The following is a 21315-nucleotide window of genomic DNA, read 5'->3' as shown; positions in this document are numbered from 1 at the left end:
AAATGCCTTGAAATAACCATAGCACATATAAGCACCAACAGTCACTGAATCTTAACTTGTATAGTACAAATAACAATACTTAGTAAGAAGGATTTTAAGATATAATATCCATTATTCAATGGTTATTTACACAAGGAAATGCATTTAGCTTCCTTAACTTCTTACAATAACCTGATATGAGTATAGTCTCTCTCCATTTTACAAAGTCTTCTCCAAAAGAGGAAATGAGTAATCAAGAGCACAAAGACGGTGAGAGCCAAAGCCATCCTTTGAACTCAGACACACCTGATGACAGAGCCCACCCTGTTGGTCACTGTCATCTGCTCCTTCAGTTACTAATCATTAAATTTTACACTACATCTTAGAAACAAGCTTTTATACTAAATTTTAGAGTTTTATATGTACAGATAAACATATTTATTTAAAATGCATGTGACTTATCAAATTATTTGACTAAATATTCTGCTATAGAAAATTTAATTTCCTTTAATTTACAAACATTAAAAGCCACCATAAAACCCACCACTAATGAAAATCAAGTACATTAAAGCATGAAAGGGAAAGGCAGTACTTTTTATCAATGGGTACCAGTATTAAATTCTGTAAGGAAAAGTAAAAGGGATTATCCAGTTGAACCCATAAAGAGAAATTCATTCACTTGAGGTTTTTGCCCCAGACACTATACAGGTGCTATCCCGCTGTTGACATTAATCCTGAGAGCAGAAATACAAATATCATTCAAAGATTCAAATTTCGATGGCAAAACTATTTTCTAGTTTTATGTGGCCACGTTTAAGATGTAGTTCATAGAAAAAAGTTCAAAAGTAAAGTAGTAGACATTATCATATCTTCTGAAGTATGTTTGGGATGCAGAAATTTAGTGAAGTAAATTGAACACAAATTAACCCGCAGAAGCTTACCTTATTAGTTATAGCTGGTCTTCTTTCTTAAAAAAGTTTCTGAAAGGACATAAAATACTATTAATAAAGTAACCTATCTCCAGTTTTAACATCGATTGTGTTCAATATTTATTTTTTTCTGATTACAAAATAAATGGAAAGTATAAGAAAATAAAGATAAAAAATAAAAATAAAGGAAGAAATAAATGTCAGCATCTATAGAGAACCATGAGAAACATTTTATAGTGCACCTTTCAAATTTTATCTGAAAATGTATATACATATTTTTTTCTGTTTCCTTTTTACCATATGTGGAATTTTATCATAACCTAATTATATACCATAAATATTTTCCAAATCATCAGGCATTCTTCTTAAGTTACTTTAATGATTGTGCAGTGCTACACTGTAGGAGTGTAGTTTAATAGTTTTTGATTGCTGCTTCAAAAGCCCAAACAATGCAAATGTATTACAGTCCCATAGGGTGGGTGTTTCACTGGTCTAAAATCAATGTATTGGCATGCCTCTGCTCCTCTGTGAAGGCATAGGGGAGAATCCATTTTCTTACCTACTCCAATTTCTGGAAGCTGTCTATATTCCTTAACTTGGGCTCCTTCCCCCATCTTCAAAGCCAGGAACATAACACGTTCAAATCTCTCTGTAACTCTGCTTTTTTCTTCCTCTTCCAAAATATTTAAGGATCCTTGTAAGTATACTAGACCCACCTGAGCAATAAAATATACTCTCCTTATACTAAACTTTGTTAATTAGCAATCTTAATCCATCTGCAAATTTAATTCCATAATTTGACGTGTAATAAAACATATTCACGGGTTCTTATAATCAGGCATGGCTATCTCTGGGGAGCCATTATTCTGCTCACTGCTGTACTTAAGTTAATTTCTTGTTTTTTATTTTAAAAACTACTCTGTACCCAGTTGCATTTTTCCATTCACTTATAGAAAACATCTTAGCAGCACAAACATTTACGAATAATTGTTAGCTGCTGCATCTATACTTCTTCTTTTGTATAAAGGGTGTTATCTTTGGAAATTATTTTAATGGTATTGTTCTTGAATGCCTCTCATTCAAATTAAATGTAATAAACAAATATTATAAAAGTGCAGTTAAATCTTTCAAGGGAAATAAAACAGAAATACTTCTGGACCCTTTGCTCCACACTGATTTCTTAGAAGGTGTGTCTGCCCAAGAGAGTCCCTGAAATATGCTTGAGAACGCTCCAGCTCATTAGGAGAGAAGAGTACATGAGAATCCAAAGCTTAATTAAATTCGGAAAGCAATCCAACCACATTCATAAAACTTCTCATGGTAATTACCAGTGGCATTTTATTTACTCTGAACAATTAAAAGATATATTTAATGTTAGATGTAATTAGATGACATTTCTTTTAAAAGAGAGTGTTTGGCAGTAACATATCTATTGAATTTAGGATGTTCAACTGAGTTTAAAAATTAAAGCTCTTCCTTGATTTCTTTGCTAAAACCTTTTTTATTTCCATATTTAAAATTGAATTTCCTCTCATTTACTGTGTTCCCCCCGCCCCCATTCAAGGCTATTGGCCGAAAGACGAGAAATTAAAGTTAATTTTCAGGACAACTTTAGTGCTATGAGAGAAAAAATTACAGTAAAGCACAGACCACACAGACCAGATGCTGTTACTGAAAGTGTGGGATTGGCATCGGTTTTTTCCCTTGAAAGTTTTTACTTCTAATGGTCTCTGTTTATTGGGGAGTGGATTTGATACAGCTGCCCATGAGAAATGTCTTCTACTTATTTAGGGCACTCCATCATGGTGATAATATAGTGGACAGAGATTCTCAGCCTGTAAGTAATTTTTGGAAGAAGGATACACCAATTAAGTCTGGCGAGGGAAAAATTCTGTCAGAAAGAAATCCTGTATCAACATGACATTGGAGGCACCAATCACAAGTACAACTTCCTATTAAATTCTAAGACTATATATAGAAATTTGAATTTGACCTTTGGTGTTGGCAATATCTGCAGCCAGGCTGAATACCAATGAAGAAAAGGAGAATAATTGCTATAGGAGTGGCACAGGCATGCCATAGAATTCCTGCTGATCTAAGGTCCAGCACTACTTTGCTGTCTGCATGGCACGCATATAGCATGAGTGGTGCAATGTGTCACGTTGTCCCATCTTCCAAAGAAAACACTACCCATGAGGATTGTCATTTCACCTGTAAAACTAAACTAAACTAAAACCCAACATGAATACCATATCATGAGGTGGCAACTTCATTGCCAAACTAGTCCTTCTTCTATACCTCTAAAGAAACTCTGATGGTCTTTTTGCCCAGTCTTCTGAGGGGCCCCACATTCTCTTGGGCTGGCATAGTGTAGAACGCTTTCAGCCTGCACTGCTGTAGTGAATAGAAAATGTGTGCCACAGTAGACTGCTCTGTTTTTAGGAACCCTTTAAGAAAGAATCCTTATAATTAAAGATTTGCCATAGGTGACATCATTGTAATTTAGGGTTGTCAAATGAGGTGAAAACGTGTTTCCCTGCTCTCATGGTTTATTTTAGCAAGCACAGCATTTATTGAAGAAAAAAATGTTTTATTGGAAGATACATTAAGTATAGTTTTTTTTAATTTTTGGTAAACTTTTTTCCCATCTGCCTTCCCTTCTTCCTATAAAGGTGCCATGTTGTTTCTTTAACTTTTGTTTATATTTAAGGGACATGCTCTTTTTATTATTTGTCCTAATGTGTTATGATTAAACTCTCCTTGACATCTCTTTCCACATATCTGAAATGTACACCTTTTCTCTTCAGGTCAGCAGCTGAAGGGTTAGGTATTTGAGTTCTATGCACAGAGAGCAGAGGTGTGGGAGGTGTCGCTGGCATTGAGCTTGTGGCAGTAGTCTCTGGTATTCTTCTGTCATTTCATTGTTAGTCCAGTTTCAGAAGTCACTCCGCTTGAGCAGAACTGTGTGTGATCTGTATTTGGGGATGGAGAATTAGCCTTCAGATTCCCAAATTCCCTAGTGTCTGGGTAGACTCTTAGAAACTTTGCATTTTATAAAGGTAATAAGACCCAAATATGTATTTCTCCCAATCCTTTAACCTTTCCTGTCAGTAGCTTTGCCTCTTACCCTCCCTGTCAGAAGGGAAAATACAACAAGAAGAGCTGAGCTCATGAATTCTGGCCCCAGTGTTGTTGACGAGTGGTGGGGAGGTGGGTCACAGTAGAGGAGAGAAGAAAGAAGATGAGACAGGAAATGGGGTGTCCCAGTTGAGATCCCTGTTTATTTTTGTAGAACATTTGCCCTGGATATTACCTTCTTCCTGCCTTTACTCTGTAGCCCTTCTTTTCTTGCCAGAGAACACAGAAAATGGCAAGTCCTGATTGATTTTCTACTTCAGGAGACCTGTTGTGAGGACAGGGAAGGACTGTGTTTTCTCCATCTGGGCCCCATCATTTCACATTGCATTCTAAGAGTTATTTCTTTCACATGTCACAAGCATCTATGTTTTTCTACTAATTTCTGATACCCATTTTTTGACACATTTATAATGTTGGAGACTTAAACTTAGATATCTTTTGGTTTTCCCTCCTCCTTCACCAGTAGTTTCTTGTTTTGAGTTTGTGTTTGTGATTTCTTTTTGGTCTTTTTTGTGATAAGAATTCACTGGAAAGACATTCAACCAGAATGTATTAAATGCCTCTAACCTGCAGAACCCCATGCTTCTCTGGAGTCAGAAGTGAGAGATTAGATAGAAAAGAAATCTGTGTTTATGAAGGATCTGTAAGTCACCAGTGAGTATTTTGGCACCAGGCCCTATGCCAACAGCCATTGAACTAGATCTGTTTGTCCATGTGTAAAATGAGAGTAAGCTCTTTCTCAAATATAAAAGCAGTAAATAGAAAAGCAGAGGGTTTTGCTGTACATACTAAATAAATAGATTCCAGAGTGTTACTTCTTTTTGCATTTCCACTTGAAGTTCTCAGCTATGTTGTTTAATTTTAGAAAATAAGAACAATTTTCTCCCCTGGCCAGTATAACCAAATGAAGGCTAAAGACACATGAGCCTATTCTGGTATTTCATGGGAAAAGGCATTCGAGCCCTACTTTAAACTCTTAGGCAGCAGAGGAACATCCATAGATGCTTCAAAGGTTGCTTACATGAGGTCTGTATTGGGACTCCAGGTACACTAAAATCAACAGAGTCATAGGTTTCACACACTGGGGTCTGTCGGGGGAAACAGGGGAGGGACAGTCGGGGGTGGGGAGTTGGGGAGAGATAGCATGTGGAGAAATGCCAGATATATGTGATGGGGCGGAAGGCAGCAAATCACACTGCCATGTGTGTACCTATGCAACAATCTTGCATGTTCTTCACATGTACCCCAAAACCTAAACTGCAATTAAAAAAAAAAAAAACTTGCACCAGATCTAATTTTCAGTCTTCTCACTCTATTTTGGACATGGTCATTTAACAACTGGAAAAGGGGACATTTGAAAAAAAAAAAACTATCATAATAAAAATTTTCATTCACATTTAAATCCCATGTGGGTTTTTTTTCTCATTTTTTGTCCACGAGAAAACTGAGGCACCTACTTACAGTTTAGCCACTTGTCCAATGTGGCACACTAGTAAGTGGTGGAGATGTGATCTGAGTTCTTGCCGTCATTAATGAGGTAGCATTATTTTCATATTACGGAAGAGAAACCTAAAGCACAGGAAGACAAAATTAACTTTTCCAATAGCATTTAACTAAAAAGTAGCAGAAACTTAGCTGCCAGGCTATCTTGCCTCTAACCATATAGAGGCCATGATTTGGCTACTCTTCAATACACATCCAATGCATTCCATATTTCTATAAGAAGCTCCCACAAAGGACAATGGAAACTTACCTCTTTTCACTGTCTTAACTGAAAAAGTCGAGATAATGAAGATTTACTACATTTTCTGCATGACCAGAGAGGAATGCTGGGTCAGAGTCTGATACCCTGATCCATAATAGCATGAAAGGTAAATCAAATCTTATCTCGGGACCCTAAACTCACCAAGCAAAAAGGAAACGTTAAGCTTCAAAATGGAGCCAAGCAAAATTCTGAACTCCTTTTGTCCCTACACAGAGTGCACAAGACAGAAGAACACTTATCTCCCCAGGTAGCCTCCCTCACACTGGCAGTGTAAATTCATACCTTATCTTCACAGGTACGGGGAAAAGACAAGACTAGAAATCATCCTCCAGCCCACTCCAAGACAGATGCATATTTGACTTCGTCCTCTACTCTATGTTTACTTTGTCGTATGTAAAATGCAGATTTACTGAGCTATGATAGATGCATTGACTGTTTCTTTTTCTCCTCCTGCCTGCTTTTTCCCCTTTAAATATTGAAGTCCTCAAACTCTCTTTGGAGCACAGGCCACAGATCCTACTTTAACTTGTGTCTCTTTTTCCCAGGCCTATCTTCAACCTTTGCAAAAGAAACTTCTACATTGATTAAGATCTATCTCAGACACTGACTAGTTTACTTATTGATTTATAAGATCATTCAACTAAAAAGTAGCTAGCATTTCTTGAGTGCCACTGTGTGTCTGTTTTAGGGGTAGAACTTTCTACTCCTTTATCACGTTTATGAGGGAGGTAGCATTATTTTCATATTACAGAAGAGAAACCTAAAGCACAGGAAGACAAAATTAACTTTTCCAATACCATTTAACTAAAAAGTAGCAGAAACTTAGCTGCCAGGCTATCTTGCCTCTAACCATTTACTGCATATCAGTGAAAAATCCTAAGATTTACATACAGCATCAACTTATGATCAGAAAACAAGCTCAATATGAACGCAAGTACACACGCCAAATCTCATTTATTCTCGAATTCTAAACTTATGCCATTTTAATGCCATTCTGTAGCTCTCTGACACTAAACAGTTATTTATCCTAAAGCAGTATTTCTCACAAAGTGTCAGCTGGAAAAATTTCGACTAATATTTTAATTTATTTCCTTTTTTATGTGGGGAAGGTGAGTCTAGTGTGCAATAGAAACATATCTTAATGTAAAATTATTTAAGCTTTCTCTCATGACTTGGATAAAACACCCCTGCTTCTTCAGCCACAAAGAATAGATAGCGCCCAGCACTGTGCCAGATACTGTGGACTAGGTAAAGCTTCAACGCCAAATTAAGGTAAGACAGCCCACCAGGCCACAGGCTTTTTCTGTGGGCTTCTACTTCTCTTTGTCCTCATTCTCTATTGTCACCCTCACTTCCCCAGTGTGCTTCTCTGGGTGCCCAGCTGACTAGTTCAGGCAATGAGAGATGCCTGTGGTGACAGAATTACCTGGTGAAGGCAGGTAATTTGTCCTTCAGGAGAAGGAGCCCTGGGGAGTGCAGTGGTGTGATCTTAGCTCACTGCAACCTCCGCCTCCGGAAGGAGCCCTCACTTTATGCCAATCTGCATCCCCTGATGCCAAACAATTATTTATCCCGGAGTAGTATTTATCAGTGTCAGCTGGAGGAACTAGGGTGATATATGTTAAAATCTAGACACCTGAGGGCCATCACAGCTGTATCGGAAATCAGAAAGGAGGTAGGCGGGGACGGGAATGGGCATGATAGTGTAGTTAGGGTGCAGCAATCTCTCATCTTAATAAGCTAAGCTCTCCCAAGAGATGCTGAGGAAACTTGATTGCTTGAGAAGTTCTAACCTGGACCAGAAAAAGGGAAGAGATGGGCCAATAAGGACATGTTTGAGGGAAAATACAGTGATAGCCTGAGAGCCCAGGATTGAGAGATGTTCCTAGAAAGTTATTTGTGGAGAAGCTCTTAGATCCCTGGCTTCTACTTTTCTCACAAATAAATTACTCATCTCTCTCTCTAGAGACCCCACACTATCCCTCAGCAGCTCTCCTGTGAAGAAAGGATGGCCCAGGCAGTAAATCTCTTCTGGTTTATAACAGAAAATACTGGGTGGTTGGGAGTGTTGCTATCTCTTGGACTGAGGGGAGACATATTTTTGGCTTACTGAAAAAGATCAGTAAATGCTTTTTATCACACAATTATTGCTATATTTGGTATTTGAATTCCATTATAATATACTCCAATTACTTATGCTTTTATCAATATAGTCAAACTATACATATATTCCAGAATGAGGGTTATCAAATTAAGGCCAGTGGACCAAATCTAGCCTGCCTCCCATTATTGTAAATAAAGTTTTATTGGATCACAACCATGCTCATTCATTACATGTGGCTTATGGTTGTTTTCATGCTGTAACAGTAGAATTGAGTGAGTAGATACAAGAAAGACAGTATTACCCACAAAACCAAAAATATTGACTATGTGGTCCTTTACAGAATATGTTTGTCTAGAGGATTATATTATAGATGATAGCACTCTACCACTACTGTATGCCAGGCACTTAACTTGACTCCCTTATATGTTACCTTTAATGTTTTCAATAACCTTCCCATTTGTTATGATCATGCTATTGCAGGGGAGGAGAGTCAGACAGGTCAAGGGATCTGTTTAAAGCAGACATCCAGAATTCAAACAGCACTTTGTATTGTTTATGTCTTCTGACCGCAAGTCTTTTATGAGCTGCACTAGGGATATAATCACCATATTATACTTTTAATGGGAAAAATTATTCCCATTGCCAAAACATGACCCTAAAAAATGTGCTATGGGAAAGCAGCCCATATGCAATTTGGGGAACTGACTCTCAGTCCCCAAAGATTCTTTCCTGATAATCTGGCTATCCCATCACTGTGTACCCTATTTCATTTTTATTCCAGTAATTATAAGTGCTTGAAACTATTTATCTGACCATTTCTGTTTGGATTGTCTTTCTCCTCTCAATAGAATGCAGTATCCTTGCAGGCACAGTTTTTCTTCCATTTGTATGTGTAGCCCAAGGGCTGGGAGCGTGCCAGGCACAAGTGTCACTGTTCAGCAAACATTTGCTGTGTGGATCCCCTTAGTTAATAATAAATGTTTATATTGTCTTCGTGTCTTAAAATACAACCTCTGAATAGAGACTGTAATGTATAGCAAAATTTGTCTTGCTGATTTGCCAAGGATGGAAAATTCTTTTTTGAAATCCTTGGAAACACTCCAGAGGAGAACTGGGGTAGATGTTGATTTGTTGCAATGCAGTATTTTGAAAAATTATCACAATATCTCTTTAGGGGATTTAGTGGAATAAACCAGGATCATATACACCAGGAAAAAAAGCGCAGCTTTTTAATTACTTAAACGGTAACTCACAATGAACATGATACTGCTCCTCATTTAACCCCTTAGAAGTGTAAATTCACAGATTGCTACATCCTGCCCCCTACTGGAAGAGAGAGTAATGACAAACAGGGACTAGCAAAATAGCACTGAAGCTTTTTTACCAAGAAACAATTTTTTCTTTTTGCTGGAGTCAATTACATGTTGCAACTGCTCTTCTCTGCCCCACATTTCTTTCTACTTCCAAAGTAAATAAATAGTAAAGCAAGTGGAGTATAAGATACCAGTAAAATAAAGAGAAAAGCAAACCTATATACAGGACATGTTTTGAAACAGAACTAATCTTTTATTTCTGTAGTATTTTTCAAGTGTGATTTGTTTAATAACAATCCACCTCAGTTCTCACCATCGGGCACTCTCTCAAAGAATATCACGTTAAACTTCTGAATTAGCATATATTCATGTTTACTTGTATTGTCATCTTTAGTTCACTTTTTAACTTTTAACTCATACAGTAAATGCCATGTATAATATGATAAATATAATAATAAAATATATAAAGTCCTTGATTTTAAAATGGCATATTGTATAAGATACTAAGTTTCTTTTATAGAGAAGACCGATTAGTTACACCTGACCTTAATCCATTTTTCTGGCCTCATATGTCCCTTCCAGTTTCACTACTCACCCTACCAAACCTCAAGTGTATGTCAAGGTAAAGCAGGTTATCCCTAGCCCATCACCCCGTGCTTACATAGATAAGAACACTGTCCTTTAAATCAGCATCTTGACTTCTGCCAGTACATAATGTTCTTCTTTAATCAATAATATGCACCACATCTGTTAAAGCATTAGCTAAATAAGCCAACTATACACTGATTTCAAGCAGGTGCTTCAAAAATCTCGCTTTAAACATCTCATATGAACAAGACCATATAAAGGCTGGTTAACTGAGATATCTTCCAGTACCTTTAAATTCTACCCTGTGCTAAGTTTCAGTATCACAAAACAAAGTGTCTATACCTCTAAACTATAGGTTAATGCTGTCCTCTAACTTTAAAAGAGTAACAAAAGAAGTTACATGTGAAGAATGTATCTTTTGGAAAACCAGCGTCATATTTTTGATTTCCATGTTTCCATTACATTACCCAATCTAAGGCTCTACCAAGTAAGGTTATCTTAGAATCAGGGCAAGGAAAAGCTTTTATGTACTGGTGGACTCTTAGTAGATAGTAAGAAGAATCATTATGGTTAATAGCATAAACGCCAGAGTCACATTGCCTGAATTCAGAGTCCAACTCTCTCTTGTACCATGTTACCTTAAGCTAGTTATTTTACTTCCCTTTGTCTTAGTTTTCTTATCTCTAAAATGGCGGTGTCAATAGTACCTGCCTCATAGGGCAATAGCGAAAGTAAAAGTTCATGTTAAAAGTCCCTTAGATCCAGACCTGGCACTTAGAAAGCCTTTGAGAGATGTCAGCTGCAACCCAAATTCGTGTCTGCGTCTGACCCTGTTGACAGAAGGCTCAGAGCTAAATGTCAATTCTTTCGCTGTAACTGATTCCAGACACCTGTTCTTTCTCGCTCTTCCCCAATTTACTTATTTATTATAATTGCTCTGTTTCATATCATTTTTGTTAGTATAAGCTGATGAACTATTTTAAGGAAATGAACAAGATTCAAATTATTTTTTACGTGGACTGAACTGAACTTGGCCTCTTAGATCAATTATTTCAGACCAGATTACTTAATTTTCTGCTTTGTAAAATCCTCCTAAATTAGGTCACATCAATTTCAGAAAGCACATCTTAGAATAAAACATATTCCATGTGCATGAAAATCCAGAATTAAAAAAAATCTTGTCTTCATATTTGACTTCTTTGATGACATATAGGTGTTAACCATTTAATACATACATATAAAGAGATATTTCTTAACATGTCAAATATGTTAATAAGTTTCCATGCTCACTGAGACAATACCGATAAGGAATGGAGGAGAGAGCAGCTATACTCTATGGGCACTGTGCTGGGAATAATTTGAAATCAAAATTCCCTTCTGGAAAGCCCAATTAGAGTAAAAAGGTGCAAGAGGGAAATCAGTACAGAGTGCAGGCTCATCAAAACAGGTTGATCTGGTTTGCCAGAGACTCTTAGAAGCCTCTTGGGAGAAATGTGGATAAAAGTTGATTAAATAGATAGATAACTCCAGGACTTAAGTTAGCAAACACAAATGATGAACAGGGACCAGCTTTACCTCCTGGGGAGTGCCTTCTTCAGATAAACGCAGATAACTCATCAAAGCCTCTGCCCCCAGTACTTAATTGCAGGAGAGGGAATGTTTGGGCTGCATATCACAATGCATTACTTTTATTTTCTCAGATCAGCCTTAAGGAAGTGTCCCAAGTTTCAAAGGGAAAGTACCTGAGACAGAAAAAGTAAATTGATAAAGGTTGTAAAAAAAAAAAAAAAAAAAAAAAAAGAGGCATCAGAAATTAGGAGAACAAGACTGTTTTACTGGAGACATTGAGTGGGGATGGCAATGGGATTACTAATAGAGAAAGCAAGCAAAAAAGCGCTTGTTATCCCTGTTGACTATCAGCAAACCGAATGTGGCTCAGGATATCAGTCAGGAATACCCACAGTGTAAGAAATATGTTTAGGAGTGGAAAGAAAAATCAAGTCTTGGGATGCCAGTGGCTTCACCTTTGGGGGTTCAGAGACAAATACTAACATTCTTTGTTAACTGAAAAATGATGAGGTTCATACATTTGGAAAGGAGAGCTTTAATTCTCATAAAATGTTGTAGCCCCAGGGGTGGCCATTCTGACAGTCTGGGAAATGTAGCCTTTGGCCAGAAGCCAGAAACAGATACACTGAGGCTCAGTCAACTAAGACAGGGATGTATGCTGAATGGGTTGGCCAAATATACATATTCAATAATCTATAGAAGAGGTCATGAATATTTATGAATGGAGAAACATGCGAATGTGCAACTGAGTTCATGTCTCTCTGTGGGTCCAATGTTCAAGAAATGGCTGAGTTCACACGATCCAAGCGTAGAGTATATGGCCCTTGGATGTCAAACAGTGAAGCAGAAGAGAGGCAAGTTTTCATGGGCATCCTCTGAAGACTGGTCAGAACTACTGCTTCGTTGGTGGTCTCTTTCTAGGAAGAAAGGCTGGTTGGTTTTTGTGCCAAACTGCAAAAGGAGGAGCAATATTCAAGCAGTTGATTGACATCAACAGTGGAATCCCTTGAAAAGGGCTGGTTTCTGTTTAGCTTTTAGGGAAGAAAACCTTACGTCAGTTAGGGAGTAAGGAGAGATGATAAGATATGTTTGACCTCCCATTCTGTCATGCCCATAAACTCAGTTTTAAGGTTTTTCTTGGTTCCCTTTGGCCAAGGGCTGGGACAGCGGGGAGCGGGGCGTGGTGGTGGTGGAGTGTCTGTAAAGTTGGTCTTGGGGCTTATAATTTTATTTTTATTTATCATCCTTGTTATTTTTCCCTCTTCAGTGGTGAAAGCTGGATTAGTAAGTGCTATAAGCAGAGAAAGGAAGACATGCCTGGTAGGACTCGTTGTTAGAAGAGGCAAGTCTGCAACGTAGAGTCAGCAATCCCCACTTGTAAGTGGTATTTGTGCCCTGCACCACACTGGAGCAGAACTCAGTACCTCTTCTCTCAACTCAGAAAGAAATCTCCAAAACCAGAGAGTTAATTCTAGTGCATATTTGGCAATCTCATTTGGAACATGAGGATAAGGGGAAGTTACATCACAGAATTACTAACAAAATACTTAAAGGTTTTAACGAGATGTGCCTTTTTTAAAAAATTCCTCCTTCCCTATACTATCAACAGTGTGTTTCAATCACCCTAATTTCACTAAATTTTGTCTCCTTTCTGAATTCCCCTTTCCAATGAGTGTCTCTACTATTTACAGATACAATACCCTCAAGTCCTCATCTCTACATCATGATGATCCTCGTGGTGGTCATGGCCATATTATTGTGTGTACTTTTATATTCAACGCTCATCTAAAGACTGATTCACTTCATCCTCACAAACACTCAGTGTATTAGGTTTTATTTGTATTGTATAATTGAGGAAACCATTAGAAGCAATAAAAATTTATAAATTCATTTTTATTTATTTATTTATTTATTTTTATGTTTATATATTTATTTATTTGAGATGGAGTCTCGCTCTGTGGCCCAGGCTGGTGTACAATGGTGCAATCCTGGCTCATTGCAACCTCCACCGCTAGGTTCAAGTGATTCTCCTGCCTCAGGCTTCCAAGGAGCTGAGACTACAGGTGCATGCCACCACATGAGGCTAATTTTTTGTATTTTTAGTAGAGATGGGTTTCACCACAATGGCCAGACATGTCTTGAACTCCTGACCTCAAGTGATCCACACACCTCGGCCTCCCAAAGTGTTGAGATTATAGGCGTGAGCCACTGCACCCAGCTAAAAATTTACAAATTGATTTTTATACTACAAAATGTTAAATAACAAAATAGTTATGGCACAGTACAATTGCAACTTCCAAAGTGTGGGACTCTTCAAGAAAGTCTTTACATAGGAAATTAACTGAGTTTTAAGAGCTGTAAAAAGTTCATCAAGCAAAACAGGCACTGTCGCTGCAGACAATTCATGGTTTAGGTTGACAATGTTAAGAATTGTTATTGAAGGATAAATTATTTGAGGAAGAATGATTAGTGATGTAGCAAAACAACAAAAAATATTTGGGGCAAAATAATAAATTGGATGTGAATGCCAAATAAATACACATGGACAATTTTAAGTAGTAGAAATTTACAGATTTTCAGCAGAAAAATTGCATGATCAAATTTATATTTTGGAAAATTCACCCAAAGCAAGCAATGGAGGACAAATTGGAGGAGGTCAAAAAGTATGGTGGTGGTGCTGGATGCAAACACGTTAGGCCACTGATTGTTACAACAACAGCTTTAGTTTAAACCTCAATTTCAAATGTCCAAAAGTATCTGCATTCCTTTTTTCAGGAAAGGCAAGTGATGGTAACAACCATTCAACCATTTCCTTAGCCTTTTTTTCGTTTTCTCTATTTTTTTCTTGGTATTCTAAAAGCATATCAGCAGAAACCATTCAAAGCCAATTCATTTCTTGCTTTGAATCTATTTTTCTCTGCTTCCAACTCCTAGACTTAGAGTCATTTATTCATTGATTAAGCAAATGCTTACTGGGCATCTACTATCCAACAAGCATAAAAATGTATTCCTTCCTATTTTCTGCTCCTTCAAGATGGACTGTTACCTTTTGGGGAGGACCAATCCTTGGATCTTGTGAAAAGACAAGGTAAGAGAATGAATGCTCATTGGAGGAAACCATCATGAGAAAAGACTCAATCTCTCTCTCTCTCTCTCTCTCTCTCTCTCTCTCTCTCTCTCTCTCTCTCTCTTTCTCTCTCTGTCTCTCTTACACACATACATTTAATGACCTCCTGGGATCCAGGAGGTTAGAGGGAAATATGATATTTACCACAGAGAAGCAGATTGGAAACTGGACAAAGAGGTCATCTTGGGTAACCCCAAGCCCTAATCAAATAATCTGTATTCTGTAAATCACACAGTCTTCTTTCTGTGATAACCATTTCCCTGTTTTATGCTCAAGTCTTCTGAAAACTTGTTTCAAAGTTCCAATAGTCTCCACTAAGGAAGGATACCGGTTGTCTTATTTCCATGCCTGGACTCTGTGATCAAAGAGAAGGAATGCCCACTTAAGGCCAGTGAGATAAAGCAAGAATTAATTTAAAAAGTGAAACTTTTAGGAAAAACAGTTAATAATACGGTGTTGTTCACTTGAAATGTGATCAGAGAAGAGATTTTAAGAGATCTCACCACACACATAGCCAGACACACATACCCATACTCACAGAGTAGTAACTATGGGTGGTAATGAATGTGTTAATTTGACTGTGGTAATCATTACATAGTGTATACATATATCAATTCATCATGATGTACATCTTGAATATATGCAACTTTTGTCAGTTAAAATGTTTTAAAATAATTTTTAAAACCAAAACAAATAAAATTCAAGGCCAGGGACTTCCAGTTTCAGCCTAAATATATAAAGAGTTTAGAATTCATCTCTTCCATATGTATAAGAAAAAGCTGGACAAACTAAAAATCAATGACCTTCCTTGAACACATCAAAGAATTCAAGGCAGACTTCTACCCAGTAACCTGAAGAGAGAGGTAAAAACAAGACATCACTAAGACTTGCTTATCTGGAGCAGAAGCCATTCACATAAACTGGTAGAAATGCTTAAATGGGAATTTCAACAATTTTCTGAATGCTACCTGTGGACAACTAAACCAGTGAGAAATCTTAGGGGTTACACTCAGGAGAGGGCCCACCCTCAACTATTTTGTCTCCAGTAGGCCACTCAGCTATCATGGTGAATATGCATGCAAGATCCCTTCATGTCTTAGGCAGGAAGAAAAGGAAGGTAACCATTGTGAAATAAGCAGAGAGTTCTTCATAACAACAGCTTCTTTAGGAGAAAAATCTTTACCAGAGACTTATCCCAGCTAGAGAAAGGACATCCTTGCCATTTCACATCCCCATCCTTCCTCCCTCAACTAAAGAGTTGAGGGGGTAGTATACAGCTGGAGAAAACTTTGTGAAGATTACAGCCCAGAGACAAAGGCCCACTTAAAGACTAAGATTTACTTTTAACATTAAAGAACATTTCCTTCCCCCACATAACTTTTATACCAATCGGGTTTCAGTACAACAGTAAAGTGCAGCTAAACAAACAACACACAGATTGTTATTCAAAGGAAGAGAACTTAAGAAACCTCAAATCAAGGGAAACATAAAGCAAAGATACTAGAGGAGTTTTAAGCTTCTGATATCCGCAGCTACAGCAAACATTTAAACACAGCCCAACTTCTAGACAAATACAAATACATCCTCACACTAAAAGCCTATTCACTTGAGTTCCTGCTATGGACTGAATGTTTGTGTCCCTCTATAATTAACATGTTGAAGCCCTAAACCTCAATGTGATGGCATTTGGAGGTGGGGCATTTAGGAGGTAATTAGATCATGAGGATGCAGTCCTCATAAAGAAGATCTATGCCCTTATAAAAAGAGACACAAGTGAGAAAATGTCACACTCCACCATGTGAGGATATGCCTATCTGCAAACCAAGAAGACGGCCCTCATCAGGAATCAAATCAGCAGGCGCTGTCATCTCTTACTTCCCAACCTTCAGAAATGTGAGAAGTAAACTTTCATTTTATAAACCACCCAGTCTATGTCATTTTTGTTATAGCATTCCAAGTTTACTAAGATGGTTCCTATTACCCAACTAAACATGTCTGGCTTTCAACATAAAAACTATAAGACATGGAAAACATCAAGAAAAAACACAATCTGAAGAGAAAAACAAGTCTCAACAAAACTCAGAGAACAAATCAGTCTGATACTTCAAACTATCAGGGAGTTTAAAATAACTGTGACCAATATGTTAAAAACTCTAATAGATAAAGAAAACAATATGAAAGATTAAATGTATGATGTAAACAGAAACTTTACAAAAGCATAAAAATTAATGTTAGATGCTAAAAAACTGTAAGAGAAATGGAAAAGGCTTTGATGGGCTTATCAGTAGATTGGATATAGTTGAGGAACATATCAGTGAATTTGAAAATTGGACAGGAAAGAGAATTTTCCAAAACTGAAATACAAGGAGAAAAAGCAATATTTTCTTAAAAAGTTTAGGAAATGTGGACCAGTTTTAAAAAGGTATAACATACATATAATTGGAGTATCAGAATGAGAGGAAAAATAACATGAAGCAGAAAAAGCATTTGTATTAATAATGACTTGAGACTTTCCAAACTTTATGATAGAAGCCAAACCACAGATACATGTAGCTTGATACAAGCATATAAAAAAAGACAGATTTATCAAAGAGCTAAATATATTTTTTTTAAAAAGCCACAGATAGGCATATATATTAAAAATGCAAAAAAAACCCAAAAAAATGATAAAGAAAATATTGAGATGAGACAGAGTAGGAAAATACAACCTTATCTACAGGGAGCAAGAATAATAAATTATAGCAAACTTGTCAGAACAATGCAAGCAAGAAGAGGGGAAGTAAAATATTAAAAGTTTTGAAATTAGAAAAACCAAGCATATAATTCTATGTATAGCAAAACTATCTGTCAAAATTGAAGGATAAATGAAGACTGTGTCAGATAGAAAAACAAAAACAAAAACTGAGAGAAATCATTATCAGCGGATTGGCCCTTTAAGAAACATGAAAAGAAATTCTTCAAGCAGGAGGAAATTGGCATAGGTCAGAAACATGGATCTAGTTAAATAAAGGATTAGCACTGGAGAAGAGATACATGAAAGTCAAACATTTTAATTTTTTTAGTTGATCAAACAATAACTTTAAAAATAACAGTAACAATGCATGAGGTGATTGATCACAACATATGGATAAATGAAATAAATATTAAGAGTGTCATAGGATTGAGAGAAGAGAACCAGGAATAGGTTGTTACAAGGTAGCTGCACTGCACAAAAATAGATCAGTATTTAAATGTGGACATATGTTAGTTAAAAATACATACATTGGTACAGTCCCATGAATTTTTTTTACTATGTTTAATGATATCATTCTAATACTTTATTCCTTAGAATGAAAAGTGCCCCTCTACCAGCATGTATGGGAATCAGCTTACAGTATCATATATAATTTTGCATCCCATAGGAACTGTTTTTTAATATAAATTATGGATTCTATTAATTGTGTACCTAATGATTTTTCTTTTTTTGTATTGGTCCCCAGAAAGCACTTTATGTCATGCCTTTGGGTACTAAACCACACTATCCTGAATTCATTTTATTTAATTTCTTAGTTTCCCTCTGCCTCGTTGTTTCTTTGATTTATTTTTCCATTTTTTTTTATCATGTTATGCTCTATGGATCTTTGTAAACTACCTTAAGACTGTTTTAAAATAAGATAAAATAACACAAATAAATAAATCAGTTTAGTTCCAAGTATACTCCTGGGGTTTATTTGTAGAAAAAATTATGCCCATCACTTACAGTAAACCAATTGGCATTTATCCTTTGAATCACTGATGAAGTTACTTTTATAGCTGCCTTTTTGTCTATGAACCACACTAAAAGAGCAATAATCTCACTATGGCTTCATCATTCTTTCATACCATTTTCTTATGTCACATAATCATTATAGTATTTGTCACTCTTTGAAAAGCATTAATTAATTGTCAGCAAAATAACAAGGATTATTATTGGATGTGGTTTACACTCATCATTTCACAGACAAACATAATCCTAGAGTTGGAATCTATTTCAAAAGATCATTTGTTCCAGTCCTTGCCATCGACTGATGATTATCTGCAAAGCTCCCCAATTACAAAACCCCTGCATGTTCTCCTAGAGCCGTTGAAGAATCTGTATGCTTTATTCTTCCAATAAATGTGGACTTAATATTTTAATTTTAATTGAATATTTTAATTTGCAGAAACTCTTTCCTTATCCACAGTAAACGTTTCAATGTTCCTCATAAACATTTAATAACATGATCTGCAAACTTCTCTTTTTATTTCTAGGAAATGGTTATTAAAAGTCTTAGTTGAGGGCAAGGAGAAATAGAGTAGTAAAAAGCTATAAAAATTGAAGTCAGATAAGGCTCAGATCCCTGGGTAATTAAGAGGCAACCTAAAAAGGCGCTGGTATAGAACCATTATATATTCATTGTATATATTCTTAAGCCATCACTCCAGATGCCCCTCAATTTCCACTAGGCTATATTAACAACAACAAAAAGCAGGGTTTGCAAAGAGAGATCTTAGCCATAGTGTGTTGACCTATGGGGATGTACTGTGATGCCTGTATTCTTTGCATGTGTCCTCTGCCACAAACCATGTGAGAGGAACTGGGTGAAAGAATCATTCATAAAGGCTGAAGGTTCCTAAAAAATGGAGAAGATGGTATCTCATTCCCACTTGGATGTTTGTTTAAAAGAATATCAGTTGCATCATCTCTAAATAACAGGGACCTCCTGGTTTGCCCCGGTGAGCTCATTCTCTCTTCCTTTGTGAACAGTTTCAGCTTATTTTTCTGTCTCCCTTACAAAAAAATGTTTAAACCCTCTGAATTCAAGTACAAAATCACTTCCCAGTGAAATATATTTTAATGAAGAGTTTTGAGGAGATAGAGGAGGCAAAAGGTGATTTCAAGGAGGGTCAATACACTGAACAGTGTTTACCAAATTTATGAAATCCTCAGATTTCATTTTCACAGATTAACTGGGGAGTTCTTCCACAAAACACACATTGGGAAATGTTGCCCTAAACTCAAAATCAGCAGCAGGAGAATAATGCCCACTCACATCTCCATATTACTACTTACTATTGTTTTAAGTTTTAATCAATGAACCAAGACCAAGAAAATAACAATAAGGAGCATAATTACTGGAAAGGTGATAAATTATCACAATTTGAAGATGAAGTGATCATGTAGCCAAAGAAACCATGACGATAAATTACAAAACCCTAAGAATTAAGAAGAGAACTCAGTAAACTGTACAGGTACAAGGAAAAGGCTCAGCTCTTAATAACTTATGTGCATGAAAGCAATAAAGAACTAAAGATTACAAAAAAATATTTATTTGATGTCAATAGAATACATCACATCATTTAGAATAATACATCAGAGGAAAATGTAAAGAACCATTATAAAGAAGGCTGTACAGCTTTGCTAAGATATTTTTTAATGCTTGAACAAAAGGAAGAATATGCCACATTACTGCAGAGGAAGAGAATATTGAAAAATGTTAAATCCTTTCAAATTAATTTATAGTATTAATAAAGTTAAGGTTAAAATTACTTCTGAGAATTTTTTTTGTCACCTGGCAAAATTATTTTAAAGTTGCTGCTGCTGAATAAACAAGTAAGAGGAACAAAGAAATTTTGGGGAAAAACTGAATAAACATTTTCACTATCAAATATTGCTACAGATCACAATCTTTCATTATAATTTGGTAATAGTGAAAAAGTCAACACATAGATTAATGAGATAAAATACATGAAGCTCTGAAATAGTAATATATGTAATAGTCACAAATAAAAATTTATCACAAATAAAGAAATAATTAATGAGGTTGAGAGAATTGATTAAATATGTATACAAAAAATAAAGCTGACTCTTTCCTTACATGATAAAACAATCACATTCTGCAGAGTTTAAGAAATGTACTTAGAGAGGAATCAAAGTACAAAATTTTTAGGAGTAAATATTTGCCATTGGGATGGATACTTCTCTATTTAAGGCTTTAATACAGAGGAAAAATTTAATTAATCTATATATAGGAGCAGCATCAAGCCCCAGTATACTGTGGAAATGATCGCACATATACATGAAGAGGAAATGAAATATAATTTGTCCTCTCATAGTTGAGAACTCCAAAATCAAATCTTGTGTCTTACCTCTCTCCTTTTAAGAGTTACACAAATTCTCACCTAGTGTTTGCTGTGCATCTGCTGTTTTTCTCTTACTCTGCACCAGCTTCCTTGTAGTTCTAATCCCAAATAACTTTGGGCTTCCTCTATACACAATATACCTAAGAGCTCAAGTTACTGCAACTGACCTGCAAAACATCTGTTTTGAATTTCTAGAAAGGGGGTCATATGACTTAGCTCATATTTTTTGAGTCCAGTAACACTTATCCAGAGGGTGACATAGTTTCTTATGTAAACCAAGACCATTTTGAGAGCAAAAGTATGCTCATTTTGTGATTGAAGCCATCCCAGGTAAAAAGCAGCTAATGTTTCCCCTAGCTTGTCATGAACCATCCAAAGATCAGTTGTCTGCTAGTCCCCGCCAACCCAGCTGTGGTCGCATATGATGAGGGAATTCATGCTGCTGCTAACCGAGCTTTGGGCTGGAACAGGGTCTCTGAGAAGTGTGCATAGGCAGAACAAGGGCTTTGGAATGTGTTCCCTCTATAGGAGAAGGCATAGGGAAAAAAAAGTTGGGCTAAGCAAAAATTATAAACTTCTATTCACCAAAAAAGTATAAAAAATAATAAAAGGAAAAATGATAAATGAAAAATATGTGCAACAAATATTATGTAAAGAATTAA

The 21315-nt window shown here is 36.3% G+C and overlaps 1 long non-coding RNA gene across 1 annotated transcript in view; it reads right to left on the bottom strand.

Moving 5' to 3' along the window:
• Positions 1–438: 438 nt before the first annotated feature.
• LOC144578872 (uncharacterized) overlaps positions 439–21315 on the bottom strand; it is a 69382-nt gene continuing 48505 nt past the window's right edge. The window contains exons 4-5 of the long non-coding RNA XR_013525329.1: positions 5508–5615; positions 439–959 (exon numbers count right to left, since the gene is read on the bottom strand). This is a non-coding gene — a long non-coding RNA (uncharacterized LOC144578872). The remainder of the gene's footprint in view (positions 960–5507; positions 5616–21315) is intronic.

Source organism: Callithrix jacchus, chromosome 13 (assembly GCF_049354715.1).
Source record: "Callithrix jacchus isolate 240 chromosome 13, calJac240_pri, whole genome shotgun sequence".
Taxonomy (NCBI): Eukaryota; Metazoa; Chordata; class Mammalia; order Primates; family Cebidae; genus Callithrix; species Callithrix jacchus.
This window is presented reverse-complemented; position numbering and strand designations above follow the sequence as displayed.